The sequence below is a fragment of the Notechis scutatus genome, chromosome 6, assembly GCF_049901735.1.
Source record: "Notechis scutatus isolate UNSWTSFEM ecotype Mainland chromosome 6, rNotScu1.2, whole genome shotgun sequence".
Taxonomy (NCBI): domain Eukaryota; kingdom Metazoa; phylum Chordata; class Lepidosauria; order Squamata; family Elapidae; genus Notechis; species Notechis scutatus.
Genome location: NC_142014.1, coordinates 79149990 through 79164665, shown reverse-complemented (window position 1 = coordinate 79164665; position 14676 = coordinate 79149990). Strand labels below are relative to the sequence as shown.

General features: G+C 42.3%; 1 protein-coding gene across 1 annotated transcript in view; it reads right to left on the bottom strand.

The window, feature by feature from the left end:
* The window catches only part of EXOC4 (exocyst complex component 4), a 392940-nt gene that overhangs the window by 377625 nt on the left and 639 nt on the right, over positions 1-14676 (bottom strand).

Below are 14676 nucleotides of genomic sequence, written 5' to 3'. Positions count from 1 at the left end.
TATTCTATTCTATTCTATTCTATTCTACTCTACTCTACTCTACTCTACTCTACTCTACTCTATTCTCAATAAAGATTCCTATTCTATTCTATTCTATTCTATTCTATTCTATTCTATTCTATTCTATTCTATTCTATTCTATTCTATTCTACTCTACTCTACTCTACCCTACCCTACCCTATCCTATCCTATTCTAACCACTGCACCACCATGCACTCAACATCAATGTATCCATCTATCCATTTATCTATTTATCCATCCATCCAATCTACATATGGCATATCATACATGGACTAGCAATATAAATTAACATTTCAACTAGATTAGCAGGACCCAATCAAGTATAAATGTTAGAAAGATCTATCTTCAGATATCAATGTAACATCATGGAATGTTTTTAGTTAAAAGGAAATCCCCAAATCTTTTATTTTTCCCATGGAAAAAAACAACTGTGAACAAGCCATTAGGGAGGCAGGAGATGTTGAAATAGACCGACTGCAAGCCGGCCAGGTTGCATGCTCTCCCCTCATTTATTCAAACGATATGCCGCATACATATTAAGAGAAATGAGAATGGAAAAAAATGAGCGCTGCTTTAAAACCGGAAGAAGAAACATCAATAACCTGCTGTACACACTCTCCTTGCTGAAAATGCAGAAGATCTGCAAGCTCTAGTAATAAAAAAGTCAAGGAGCACGATATGAGACGAAGATTAAATATAAGGAAGACCAAACTATTAATGACATGCAGGGCAACCAGCCTTAGGATGAACAATAAAGATATTAATGCAAGGACAAGGGGCTGCTTTTTAGGAGAGATTATCAACAGTTAAAGGAACAGGCAGTCAAGAAATAAGACTGTCAATCAGAACGGAACTGGAATGGGAACTTGGAGGTCTTCTAGTCCAACCCCCTGCTCAAGCAGGAGATCTTATACTGTTTCAGACAAGTGGCTGCCCAGTCTTTTCTTAAAAACCTCTGGTGTTGGAGCGTGCACAACTTCTGGAGGCAAGGAGTTCCACTGGTTAATTGTCCTCATTGTTAGAAAATTTCTCCTTAATTCCAGGCTGCTTTGCACCTTGATGTGTTTCCATCCGTTGCTTCTTGCCTTTCAGACAGTAAAGCAGCCATGAAGTTCCTGAAAAGAGATGTGCCTATACAGGTACGAGTCCTTGACTTATAGTACCTTGTTTACTGACCGTTCAGTGTTACAACCGCATTGAAAAAATAGGACCATTTTTCACACTTAACCACCGTTGCAGCATCCCTGTGGCCACGTTGATCAAAAATTTGGACGCTTGGCAACTGGCGTGTATTCGTGACGGTTGCAGTGTCCGGGATCATAGGATCCTTTTCTATAACGTTCTAGCAAGCAAAGCCAATGGGGGGAAGCCGGACTCATTTAACGACTGAGTTACTAACTGAACTGCAGCGATTCCCTTAACAACTGTGGTAAGAAAGGTCGCAAAATTGTGCAAAATTTCCGTTTTAAAAAAAGGTCTCATTTAGCCAGAGAAATTTGGGGTTCGATTATGGTCGTAGGTTGAGGGTTACCTGTTACCCTCAATCCCACCCCGTTAGATTCGATAGACAAGGCATGCGGCGGATACCCTCAGCTAGGGGCCTACTTTTGACGGATCCCAGGAGAGGCGCCTTCTCTACCGTTCCTTATGGAACATCCTTCTTCCCAAAATCAGGTGAGCTTCATCCCTTATGACGTTGCTCAAAGCCCTCAAGACTTGGGGACCCCATTAAAAGCCTGGGGTCACCAGGGAACCATGGGAGACGATTGGATAGCTGACTTAAGAGAGGTGGCCCATCTTATCCTCTCTTCTGATCAAGCAGAATGTATGGAGCTCAGGGTTGAAATGAGGGGTCCTGGGCGTTCTGTGAGTTTTCATTCAGGCGTTTCATGACCCAGCTAGGTAACCTCATCAGGGCTAGTAGGAGGTAGGGTTTGCTCTCCATTTTATATTCTAGCGGCTTGCTCTAAGAGAGCAAACCCCACTCGCTTCTAGCGCTGATGATATTGGAGGCTTTTAAGAAGAGGTTGGGCAACCATTTGTCTGAAATAGTATAGGGCCGTGATGACGAACCTATGGCAGGCGTGCCACAGGTGGCACGCAGAGCCATTTGTGCGGGCACGCGAACCCCAGGCAAACTTACCTCACTGCGCATGAGTGCGCCTCCCAGCTGATTTTCAGGCCTGCCAGAGACTTGAGGGAAGCCTCTGCAGACTTTGCAGGCTGAAAAATAGGCCCATTTCGTCACTTCCTGTATTTCCAGAAATACCGCAAGTGATGAAACGGGCCCATTTTACAGCCTGCCAAGCCTGCCAGAGGCTTGAGGAAGCCTCTGGCAGGCCGAAAAAGGCCTCAAATGAGCCAAAAATCAGCTGGGAGGCACAGTGCAGGTAAGGGGGCGGTGGGGGAATCGCGCACGCATGCGCAGGGGGTGGGGAGGCCACACATTGCCTTCTGGGTGCTGGCACGCAAGCGCACACATAATTTTTGGCACAGGAGTCCAAAAAGGTTAGCCACCACTGGTTGGTTCAAGCCAACCCCCTGCTTGAACACGGGGTTGGACTAGAAGACCTCCAAGGTCCCTTCCAACTCTGCTATTCAGTTATATCACCCAGCTGGGCAACGAAATATCTGCAAGAAAACAACCAAGCTCAAAAAGCATCAAGGACTCCTCATATCCTCTCTTCATTTGGTGGTAATGTATTTGTTTTTTTGTAATATTTAATTCAGTGCAGATTTTTATGTTTTACATCAGCCGTTTTTATATCTGAGATTTCTACGCAATCATTCTGAGCTGCCTAAAGTTGCTTGGGGCGAGATGGGCAGTTGTACAAATTCAATGAATAAATAAAACAAATAAAAGTCAGAACTGTATGGGCGATGGTTTTTTTTTGTCCCTGGGACTTTCTAGGGGAGTGGAAGTTGGGCTTTGAAGAAGCAGGATAGAAAAGGCACTCGGTTTCTGAAGGCGACTCTTGAGCATAACACAGAGAGCCTAGGAAACAAACAAATGGATCATCAAAGAGTTCTGATTTGAGGCACAAATTACCATGTTCAAATTACCATATTTGGAATACATTATTATGCAAAGACTTAGCTCTCTGGAGAAGAGTATAATGCTAGGAAAAATGGAAGGAAAAATAAGAAGATGATTGGCTGACTAGAAAGGGAGATGAATCTAATTACAGGTAGACCTTGACTTACAACAGTTTGCTTAGTGACCATTCAAAGTTACAACGGCACTGAAAAAAAGAGGAAGAGGAGGTGGGGAGGAAGAACAGCTGGGGTCTGTTCCAGACGCGTGTATGCACAGAGCTGTTGGGAGAGCGGAACAACGGAGGTCAAGGAGTCGGCTCAGGAAGCAAAGCACACGTGGATGCTGAATGGCCCCTCCCTGGCTGGGGGAATAAATATAAGGAAAGGGGAGTGGTGGTTATAGGAGACCACCGTTTAGATTTCTGGAGAGTTTGTGTTTCGTGCCTCAGAGAACTTAATTTGCAGCTCTACCTTTGGGAGCTCATGGCCTGGCAATTATCTCAAGGAACTGATAAGGTCTGTTACTGCATTTAACTCTTGGAAGGGCTGTTGCCTGGACTTTTTGGTGGGTGAATGCCATTAATTCACAGGAGATAAATAAAGAGGGGTTTTTCGGGACGAGGAGTCTATTTCTTGTCCTGCTAAGGCTGGGTCAGAACAGCAATGGAAACGTTGTGGTCGTAACTCGAACCTGTACCTACACCGTAACCGCCCCACTGCGGAGAACAATCCACATAATCCGCACTTCAAAGAAAGCATAGGGTCGGACCAGACGTGCCACTCCAATTATCTGTGCAAAAATGGTTATATCAGAAGACCAGAATTTAGAAGCAAAAACCTACATTCTGCAGAGAACAGATGATTCCAAAGAGCTACCAACTAATTAACCTTAAGAAGATAAAAGTCTCAAATGTAGGAATAAGTAAGTCGTCGTTCTCAGGGTGTTTTTTTTCCCCTTCATCGGTACAATCGTTTGAGCATTGCAACAAGAGCATAACAAGTAGTCCTCAAGTTACAACCGTTCATCCAGTGACCAGTCTAAGTTACAACAGCACTGAAAAAAGTGACTTAGGGGACTGTTTTTCGCACTTACAACCGTCGCAGCATCCCCCGTGGTCACATGATCAAAATTCAGACACTTACAACCGAACTCATATTTATGACAGCTGCAGTGTCCCCCAGATCACGGGATCCCCTTTTGCGACCTTCTGACAAGCAAAAGTCCCTGGAGAAGCCAGATTCACTTAACAACCGTGTCACTCACTTAACGGCTGCAGTGATTCGCTTAGCAACTGTGGCAAAAAAAGGTTGTAGAATGGGGCAAAATTCACTTAACAAATGTCTCACTTAACAACAGAAATTTGGGGCTTCATTGTGGCTGGGAGGGCCACCTGTAATTCAATTCCCATCCTATTCTTTCATCTCGGAAGTTTACAACGGCCTTAATTCTTTGCTAAGCCCCTGAGCTCGCAACAGCTTGTGCTTTGTGGCTTGCTGTCACTCATCCAAGGGCGAATGGAAAGATACACCAAAGAGCAATTGCAATGGGTTTATTTTTCTTTGTTTGTTTGTATATTTGTTTTGGGGTTTGGGGTTGAATATTCTGGCAGCTCCAGTTAAATCCAAACTCTTTTGCGTCTCCTCCCATTCTTCCAGATCCTCATCAAAAGGCCTCATTTTGGTCCAAAGATTTTGGCCTGATGTTTTCAGTGATTCACTTAACAAATGTGGCAGGAAAGGTTGTAAAACGGGGCAAAACTCACTGCCTTGCTTAGTAGGTTTGGGCTCAGTTGTGGTTGTAAATCAAGGACTATATAAGTTATTCTGTTATTCTTAGTTTTGCAAGCTTAAAAGCACGTAAGACCTGAGTCAGGATTGGATCAGGAATTCACAGAGCCCAGTATCTCATCCCAACTGGCTTCTGGGGAGCCCATTTGCAGAACAAACCATCAGAGTTTCCATTTAAGGCTGCTCATCAGAAACAGGTACTTAAAAAGCACTTTGCTTCTGGAAGTTGAAGGTTATATAAAGGCATCGTACATCAACTTCACAGGCATACTTTTTTCCCTCCGCAATCCATCTCGTGCTTTTCTAAAAATCATGCAAGCTCGGAGGCAATATCAATATATTAAAAAGCATCAAATTTGCAGAGAACAGCACGTAAAAAGTGGAAAAAATGGAGTTTTGCTGAATTTGCAGGAGGTTTTTTTTTGGGGGAGGGGGGGGGGGGAAGAAGAGGGGAAGCCATCCTTCATCCAAATGCTCTGTTGCAGGTTGCAGAAAGTGGCCGTGTTCTTTCTCCAGACTAAAAGTTTATGAACAGGAGCGGGAGGGAAATTTCTCCCGAATCTCATCTTTTTGAGAGTGGTCTAGATGGAATTGGCACTCAGAATAGTGACACTTCCACCAAGCACTGACAGGGCAAGCCGCTTTTTTTATAAACAGAGAGCAAATCTCACTCCCTTTTAACACTGATGATGTTACTTAGTTGGGTCATGAAATGTCTGCAGAAAACAAACCAGGCTCACAGATCACGAAGAACCACACAGTTCTCCTCCTCCTCCTCCTCCTCCTCCTCCTCCTCTTCCTCCTCCCCATCCTCTTCCTCCTCCTCCTCTTCCTCCTCCCCCTCCTCCTCCTCCCCTCCTCCTCCTCCTTTCCTCCTCCTGTGGAAACAGCATTGGATAGAAAATTGCCCCCTACACACAATGTCAAACCTTGCTTTGCTTCTTGGAAAAAACACCTAGATTTGACCAGCCCCGTGTGATATGGACAACAATGAACCAAACTATCATTGACCATGGTATAGGTGCAGATACCCCCTACAAGTGGGGCAAAATACCATCACCAAAATGTAATTGTGGGGCCAAAAAAACCACCTATCCAAGATAAAAGCCTACGGTGGCGACTTTGCTGATTGCCTGGCTGTGACAAATGAAGCAATAATTATAGCTGGAACCTAGACGCACATTTATAATATTTTAGATTTTATAGTTCATATTTTGTATTTTTTATCTGCTGTGTTTTTATCAAAATGTGATGTGAATGTGCCATGCAATAAATAAAACTCCTCCTCTTTCCATCTTCCTCCGTTCCTTTTTCTTTTTCCTCTTCTCCTCCTCCTCCTCCCTTACAATCCTCCTCCCTTCTACCGTTAATAATGTTGCCTAATCTAGTTTGGTGATGAAACATCTGCAAGAAAACCCACCAAACGGAGAGCAAATATGGACTCCACAATCCTTCAAATGTTTTATCAGGTTTTCCATACATTTGATCATTCCAGATATTCCTCATCCATATGACCTTTCACACAGAACATTACTTCATGCAATGTGTAGAATTTACTGGCAATGGAGCCCAAAATTTCTGTTGCTAAATGAGACATTTGTTAAGCAAATTTTGCCCCACTTTACGACTTTTGTGACCACAGTTGTTAAGCGAATCACCTCTGCAGTTGCCAAATTAGTAACACGGTTGCTAAGTGAATCTGGCTTCCAGAAAATGGACTTGATTTGTCAGATGGTCACAAAGGGGATTGTGTGACCTCTGGGACACTGCAACCGTCATAAATGTGAGTCAGTTGCCCAGCGTCTGGATTTTGATCACGTGACCTCGGGGTGGCTGCAACGGTCGTAAGGGTGAAAAACGGTCCTAAGTCACTTTGTTCAGCGTCGTCGTAACTTTGGACAATCGCTAAGTGAACTGTTGTAATTTGAGGACTACCTGAGTCCTGAGATTCGTACCCACCAGATAGATGGTTTTCAAAGGAGTCTGGAAAGTTGAAAGTGCATCAACTTTTACAAAAGTTTTTTTCATTACAGCCTAAGACACAAATATTTTTTTTATCTTAATTTCACCGCAGAATCAAATCACTGAGGGACAACTGCTTTATTAAAAGCTGAGCAGAGGTTGAAATAAACAGGTCTACTGCTCAATATCTTTTTCATTATTATCTTTTAGGGTATACACGCTCCCGGTTTTAAAGCAACAAGGATCCGCTTTAAATTTCTACACCAGTGCTTTGCTATGAAACTATGTGATCGAGCTTAGTTTTTGGGGAGGAAAATAAGGGAAATTTCTGCCTCTGCCTACCAGCATCCATCGGTATTCATCTGGCTAGTGTGTGAGAGAGTTGAGGACTGTTTGGAAACTGAAGCAGTATTTGCTGTGTGAGCAAGGAGACAGCAAGGAGCCTGGGCGTGGCTTAGCTCAACTGTTCTATACTAAAGCTGCTTGGTGCTGTGAAACCGAAACTGAAACTCCTCTGCTTGTGTTTTGCATTTGGAAGAGATTTCTTTTCAGGTGGGGAGGGGGAGTAGAACTCCTTAGCATTAGAGCGTGTTAATAATAATAATAATATAGGAAATACTCTAAATGCTCTGATGGTCATTTAGAAAAATCCCTTCTTAGTGAGCCCCTAGAAGCCAAGAGGAACATAAGGGCCAAATTTCAAGTTTGTAGGCTTTACGGTTCTGGAGATTTTGTGATGATACATAAGCGGTATTTTGCTTTATATAGAGAGATTTATTTGTTGTTTATCGTTAACTTTGGACAATGAAATTAATAGGTCAGCTTTCATTTTCGGTCAATTTTGCTCTCCAAGCTTCATAGGGTAAGCTCTTCAGCCTGGCCATGCCCTGACAGCAGACACCGTGGGAACAAACATTCAGCTAAGAACTTATTTCCATCAAAAAAAAATTGGTATTCTAAATGTCAGAAGTTATGAGATCAGTTTTCATTAACAGTTCTGTCGTGTAATATTTTGAGTTACATTTTCAGCGTAGGGGTGCAGCTAAGGATTAAGTTAGGTTAAACAAGGGAGGGAGGAAAAAAAACAACATTCAAAGTGAAAGACTTCACCGATTCAACCTGAGCTCAAAATAACTTCATATAACCAAAGGCTTCATATAACCAAAGGCTTCATATAACCAAATCAAGGAGTCATCTTTCAAATTTCCACCAGCTAATTTCATCTCTTAACCAAAATCAAAAGTAATGAAAAAGTATGACAGCTTTACGTCTTGGATTTGACCCTGGCAAAGTTTAAACCTTCACAAGGATGTCTAGCTGAGATTCTCCATCATCCAGGCCATGGTTGTCCCAAAGGTGCTTTTTCCAAAAGGCAACTGGATTTTCTTGGGTTTTTTTTTTCCTTTGAAAACATTTCACTTCTCATCCAAGAAGCTCCTTCAGTTCTAACTTCAGTTAAAATGGATGAGAAGTAAAAAAGAAAAAAATCAAGGGGAATCTTTATCTGGAATCTTACTCAGCAAGTAGGCACTTTAAATTGCTCCACCTTGTTCCTTGGATTTAAAATAAGGCAACTCCTTACACAGTCCTTTTTAAGGAAAAAGAGACATAAGGCAAAAAAATAATATACTTTTTATGTCCAAATGTATGTGTGTAACTATACACACACATACACATACACACAAACACCCCCAAAATACACTAAGGCAGAAGCTTGTCCACCCCAAGGATAAAACACCCAGAAACAAACCTGAGCAATGTAATATATGCAGTACAATGCAGCGAGACATGTACGGATCTGTACATTGGAGAAACAAAACAACCACTTCACGAATACAAGGCACAACATAGCAGAACAAACCCATCAGGACTAGATCCAGCAGTCCATCTGAATTTGAAAGACAAAAGCCACTCTTTTGAAGACAGCAAATTCCAAATTTTGGATAGAGAAGACCACTGGTTTGAAAGAGGGGTGGGGGTCAAAGAGGCCATCTGTGTTAATATCCCTCTCTCGACAGAGGAGAGTGGAAATGACATCCTCTATCTCTAGTCTACAACGCAGTCCTTTCAGCAGTTCCAAGAAGCTCCTGCACCCATTTGCACTATTCAAGTGACTCTGAGGGCACAGATAAACCTCCAAGTGGCCTGAACAACTCTCAAAAGCAGTACCAACGAACAGATAACTGCAAGGAATATAAATCCTTCCACCGTCCACCCTTCCATCAGAACTGAAGAAGCTTCTTGGGTGACAAGTGAAACATCTTCAAGGAAAAACCAGGAAAGTCCAGTTGCCTCTTGAAAAAGCACCTTTGGGACAACCAGGACCTAGATGACTTGAGAATTTCCATGAACACATATACCGGTACATAAAATATGCATCAATGCAGCTGATTCTCAGACTATTCTTCTGGATAACACAATTCATCGTGAAGAGAAGAAAACAAAACATTTAAACTCTCCTTCTCATTTAGTAAGAAAATATGGACATCTGAATTATTCTGGGGAAGAATTTTTCCCAGGAAAGATTAATAATTTGTATGACGCTCATAAATTATTCTCAATACAAGTCAAATCACCCAGTGGAGACAGAAGTTTGTATCGGTATTCCAATGACTCTTATTTATATCATATTATAACACATGTAGGCACTGTATATTGATTTTACTTACAGCAGAATATCAGATACTGTTTCTTTCTTCTCCTCTTTGGGAAACCTTTATTAAATTTAAATTATTATAATCAGAATTTCTGATATAGTTAACCAAGCCTGGAGTTCTAGCTTTGATAGATTTATTTTAAAAATCTTGTTTCCTGCCTCTTACCTTGGAAGGATATATTCATTAAGATACCTGAATTTAGCATTTCTGCTTTACTGAATTCCCAAATTTAAACACAGCTGAACTTCGCAAGCACAAATTAAATTATTCTAACCCGTCTACTTTCATAAGTAAGAATCTCTGTGCAAACCCTGCCTGTCAGCATGAATTTAGCCCAGCAAAAACCTGCGATCGCAAGTGCCATACCATCCACCAACGTTTTTTAAAACAATGTTAACACAACAGATACACAGTGCAGATGGAATGTCATAATACATCCCCAGTAGGCAGGAACAGCAAATTAAGCAATGCTAAACAACAAATGTGGGGAAAGGTTGCTATCAGAAAGAAGCAATGTGGGAAAGTTGCAGCCTACTCACAAAACGTAGCCAGCATAGATAAAATCAGTGAAATGCTGCTAGTTTTCCTCTAAAGTACCGAAAGTAACAACAGGCAGAAAGTCATCACAGCACATAGAGTCATCTTCAAACGGAACAATAGTTGAGCTTCTGTCAAAAAGCTGTGCATCTGAAGCTCCATCCTGCTTACAGTCAGCCTTGCAAATCAGAATTCCTTCTCGTAGCTAGACAGCTACAGAAAATTTTTCTAATGTGGGTAGTAGTCCTTGATTTCCAACCATTCACTTAATGTCTCCATTTTTTTTTTTATTAATTTAAAGCAGGGGCTCCAAACTTGGCAACTTTGAGACTTACGGACTTCAACCCCCCAGAAATTCTGAGAGGAATTTTAGGCATTCAAGTCCAACAAGTCTTGAAAGTTTCCAGGTTTGGAGAGCCCTGATCTAAAGCTTAGTACACAGGGCGACTTTGGAAGATGATCAGAAACGTCAGAATCACGTTAATTTTGTGGGAATTGTATTTGTTACCAATAGACATCTGAGTGGAATTCAGTCTGCTGTTTCGAACCTATATGGCTTTATGGCTCAGGAAGTTGTGAAGTTTTGTTTCCTGTGGTGCTCGTTTTTCTCTGATCATAATCTATTTATCCTTTAGAAGTGCTTGGCTGATGTGCTTAAGATCCCCCTTACTGAGAGGAATGGGGATTCAGAAAAAGCCTCTTTTTACGTCCAGCCTGACCTATAGAATATTCTCCCCTCCACACCTCATATCCTGAAGAGAAATGCTGTAGTGGTGCCTTCCTGCAACTGGGCAGGTTGGGCTGTGTAATTTCTAAGTTCCTCTCCAACCACAACACTGCACGATTTCATGCTATCTGAAGGAATTCTTATTGCTATAATATCAAATGCACCGTAGCTGATCTCAGATTCAGATTTGGGAATTCAATTTTCAATTTCCTCAAAAGGTCTCATTTTAGCGCTGCAGATTTTGAGACGCCTTAGCTCTGCTTCACAAAACCGATCTGATCCAAATGGCCAAGGTGGCTTTCTCCTCCTTGGCACAAATCAGTAACATCTTTTTGGGACAGAATCTTACCGTTTCCCCGAAAATATGACCTACCCTGAAAATATGTCCTAGCTTGAGTTCTACACGTGGGCCCAATATAAGCCCTACCCCCCAAAAAAATAAGCCCTAATTAAGATCCTGCCCACTCCAGAGTGCATGGGTAAAAATTAAGCTAGGGTGGGGATTGTGGGTGGTGGTGGAGCTGCCCTACTAACTTTGGACAGTTGTAACCAGGCCTCGCACACCCCAACACCTGCCTTGCCAGCCAATTCTTCTGCAGCCAGCAAGGCTGGCAAGGCTTTCCTGAAGGCCTCTGGAGCTGAGAACAAAGCTCTGGATCGATCCTGAAGGCTGCAGAGGCCTTCAGGAAAGCCTTGCCGGCCACAGAAGAAATTCCTGAAGGCCTCTGACAGCGAAAAGGAGGCCGGCGGTGATGTGTGCAAGTGAGGTTAGTCAGTGGATGACATCCCCCCAAAATAAGACCTGGTGCCTTTTTTGGTGGCAAAAAAATAAAAAATAAGACAAGGTCTTATTTTCGGGGAAACTCGGTAGTTTATTTTTAATTAACATATACATTAAGCCATCCTGCAGATATTCCTCAACTTATGATCACTGATTTAGCAACCATTTGAAGTTACAATGGCACTGAAAAAAGTAACCCCACCATCACATGATCAAAATTCAGGTACTTGGCAACCAAAAAAGCATGAATGACGGTTGTAAAATCCAGGATCACCGTTCATGACTTTCCCCACCTGGCTTCTGACAAGTCAAGTCAAGGGAAAAAGCCGAGTTCACTTAATGACTGTATGATTTGGTTCGCTTAACAACTGCAGTGATTTTCTTAACAACTTTAGTGCAAAAGGCCTTAAAATTTGGCGCCACACACTTAACACCTTGCCTAGCAATGGGCATTCTGTTCCCAACTTTAGTTATAATTCAAGGTCCCACATGTACAGTCCCACTGTGATCAAGTCTTCAGAAAATGTTTCATTCTCCTTTGGCAAAATGAAGCAGAACAGATTTTCCTGGCACTCGTCCTTCATGACAGAAGACATTGTGTTCTATTCGCCACTGGCTTCCTTCCCCAACTATTAGAAAATAGCTGACAAGAGGATGCATGACACTGCAAACTCAGGAGCGTCACACATCAAGTACATTAATAAAAGAAAAAAAGTTGAGATCCAACAATTTAATCCTGACTTTAATCAGCACAGAGCACAGACAGCAAATGACACTCCCTGGAAAGGCGTCAATGCATCTCAACCAGCCCCAAAGTAGAAAAACTGCTTGTCAGAGGCAAATATACAACAATTATATATTCATCTCTTAAGATCTATATTCCACCTTTCCTCTGCAATTTCAGGTTGGAGTTTGCAAGTCCAGTGTTTCTCCGAAAATAAGACACTGTCTTGTATTTTTTTTTGCCACCAAAAAAAGGCACCAGGTCTTATTTTCGGGGGATGTCATCCATTGACTAAACTCACTTGCGTGCGTCGTCCCCAGCCTCCTTTTCGCTGTCAGAGGCCTTCAGGAATTTTGCATTCAGCAGCTGCCAAGGCCTTCCTAAAGGTCTCTGCAGCCGATAACGGAGCTCCAATCCGGAGTTTTGTTATCAGCTACAGAGGCCTTCAGGCAGGTGTCGGGGTGTCTAAGAAATAGGCCAGCTCCACCACCACCCCATCCCAGCTTAATTTTTACCTGTGCACTCTGGAGTGGGCGGGATCTTAATTTGGGCTTATTTGGGGGATAGGGCTTATATTGGGCACATGTGTTTTTCAAGCTAGGACTTACTTTCAGGGTAGGTCATTATTTGCAGGGAAACAGGGCACTCCCTCTTCCAATTTCCAAGCAACGAACTTGGAACACAGGTTGAGCTGAAAGTCCCAAAGGTACTTTTTCAAAAGGAAACTGGCCTTTGTTTTTCCTGGAAGACATATTGCTTCTCATCCGAGAAGCTTCTTCAGTTCTGCAACAGTTGTAAGCGTGAGGACCGATTGTGGGTCACTTTTTTCAGTGCCGTTGTAACTTCGAATGGTCACTAAACAGAGGGCTGTAGGTCAAAGATTACCTGTAAACATTCACAGCGCCTTTCTCGTTTGTATGAGCAGTCCTTGACTTGCAACAGCTCACTGACCGTTATAACAGCATTGAAGTTACAATGGCGCTGAAAAAAATTACCTATGACCCTTTTTCATACTTAGGACTGTTGCAATCTCTCCATGATCATCTGACAAAAAAATCAGATGCTTAGCAACTGATTCATATTTCCAAATTTTGAAGTGTCCCAGGGTTATGTGGTTGATCACCTTTTATGACCTTCTAGTCATAAGCTAAGTCAATGGGAAAGCCAGATTCACTCGGCAAACCTCTTACTAACTTAACATCCGCACTGATTCACTTAACAACTGAGGCAAGCAAGCTGGTAAAATGGGACAAGACTCACTTAACTAATGTTTCACGTAGCAACAGAAATTTGGGGCCCAATTGTGGTCATAAGCCGAGGACGACCTGTAATTGACCCAAATTCTCTTGTGAGCTTCCTTGATTAAAGATGGCCTTAAACCTGGGTCTCCTTCGTCCTACTAGAACTCCTCACTAAAGATAGTCCTTCAGTTACACTCATTTGTTTAGTGACCAAAGTTACAATCCCGAAAAAAGTGACTCAGACTGGTTTTCACACTAATGACCACTGCAGCATCCCTATTATCATATGATCAAAACTCGGGTGCTGGACATCTATTTATGACAGTTGAACTGTCCCAGAATCATTTGATCATCATTTGTAATTTTACAGCTGGCTTCCAACAAGCAAAATCAACGGGAAAGCCAGATTAACTGAACAACTGCAGTGATTCCCTCAACAACTGTGTCAAGAAAGATCGTAAAATGGGGCAAAACTCACTTAACAGCTGTCTCACTTAGCAACCGAAATGTTGGGACTCAATTGTGGTTGTAAATCCAGGACGATCTGTAATTGTAAATGGAGAGGCTGGCAGCTACAGAAAAGGACAGCCTTCGGATATCTTGGTGCCAAACTAACAATGCAGGAGTCCTCATTTTATGACTACAATTGAGCTCAAAATTTTTGTTACTAAGTGAGACATTTGCTAAGTGAGCTTTGTCCTGTTTTACCCCTTTTCTTGCCACAGTTGTTAAATGGGTCGCTGCAGTTGCTATGCTAGTAACACGGTCGTTAAATGAATCTGGTTTCCCCATTGATTTTGCTTTCCAGAAGGTTGTAAAAGGGGGATCCCGGAACCGTCATAAATATGAACCAGTTGCCAAGCCTCTGAAGTTTGATCACGTGACCATGGAGATGCTGCAATGGTCATAAGTGTGAAAAACGGTCATAAATCACTTTTCAGCACAGTTGTAATTTTGAATGGTCACAAAACAAACAGTTGTAAATCGAGGACTACCTGTATACAACTTAATGTACTTAGCAGGATTGTGGCTGTGGAGAAAAGTGGAGAAACTTAATGTCGTTGTCCAAAGTTAACCAAAAGAGGCGTGCTAGGTGGGGATGATAGGAAGTGTAGTCCAAGAACCCTAATGGGCAGAATCAAATGGCCAAGCAGCTCCAAAGAGGTTAAACCACAAATCATCCCCACTCACCCCAAAATACA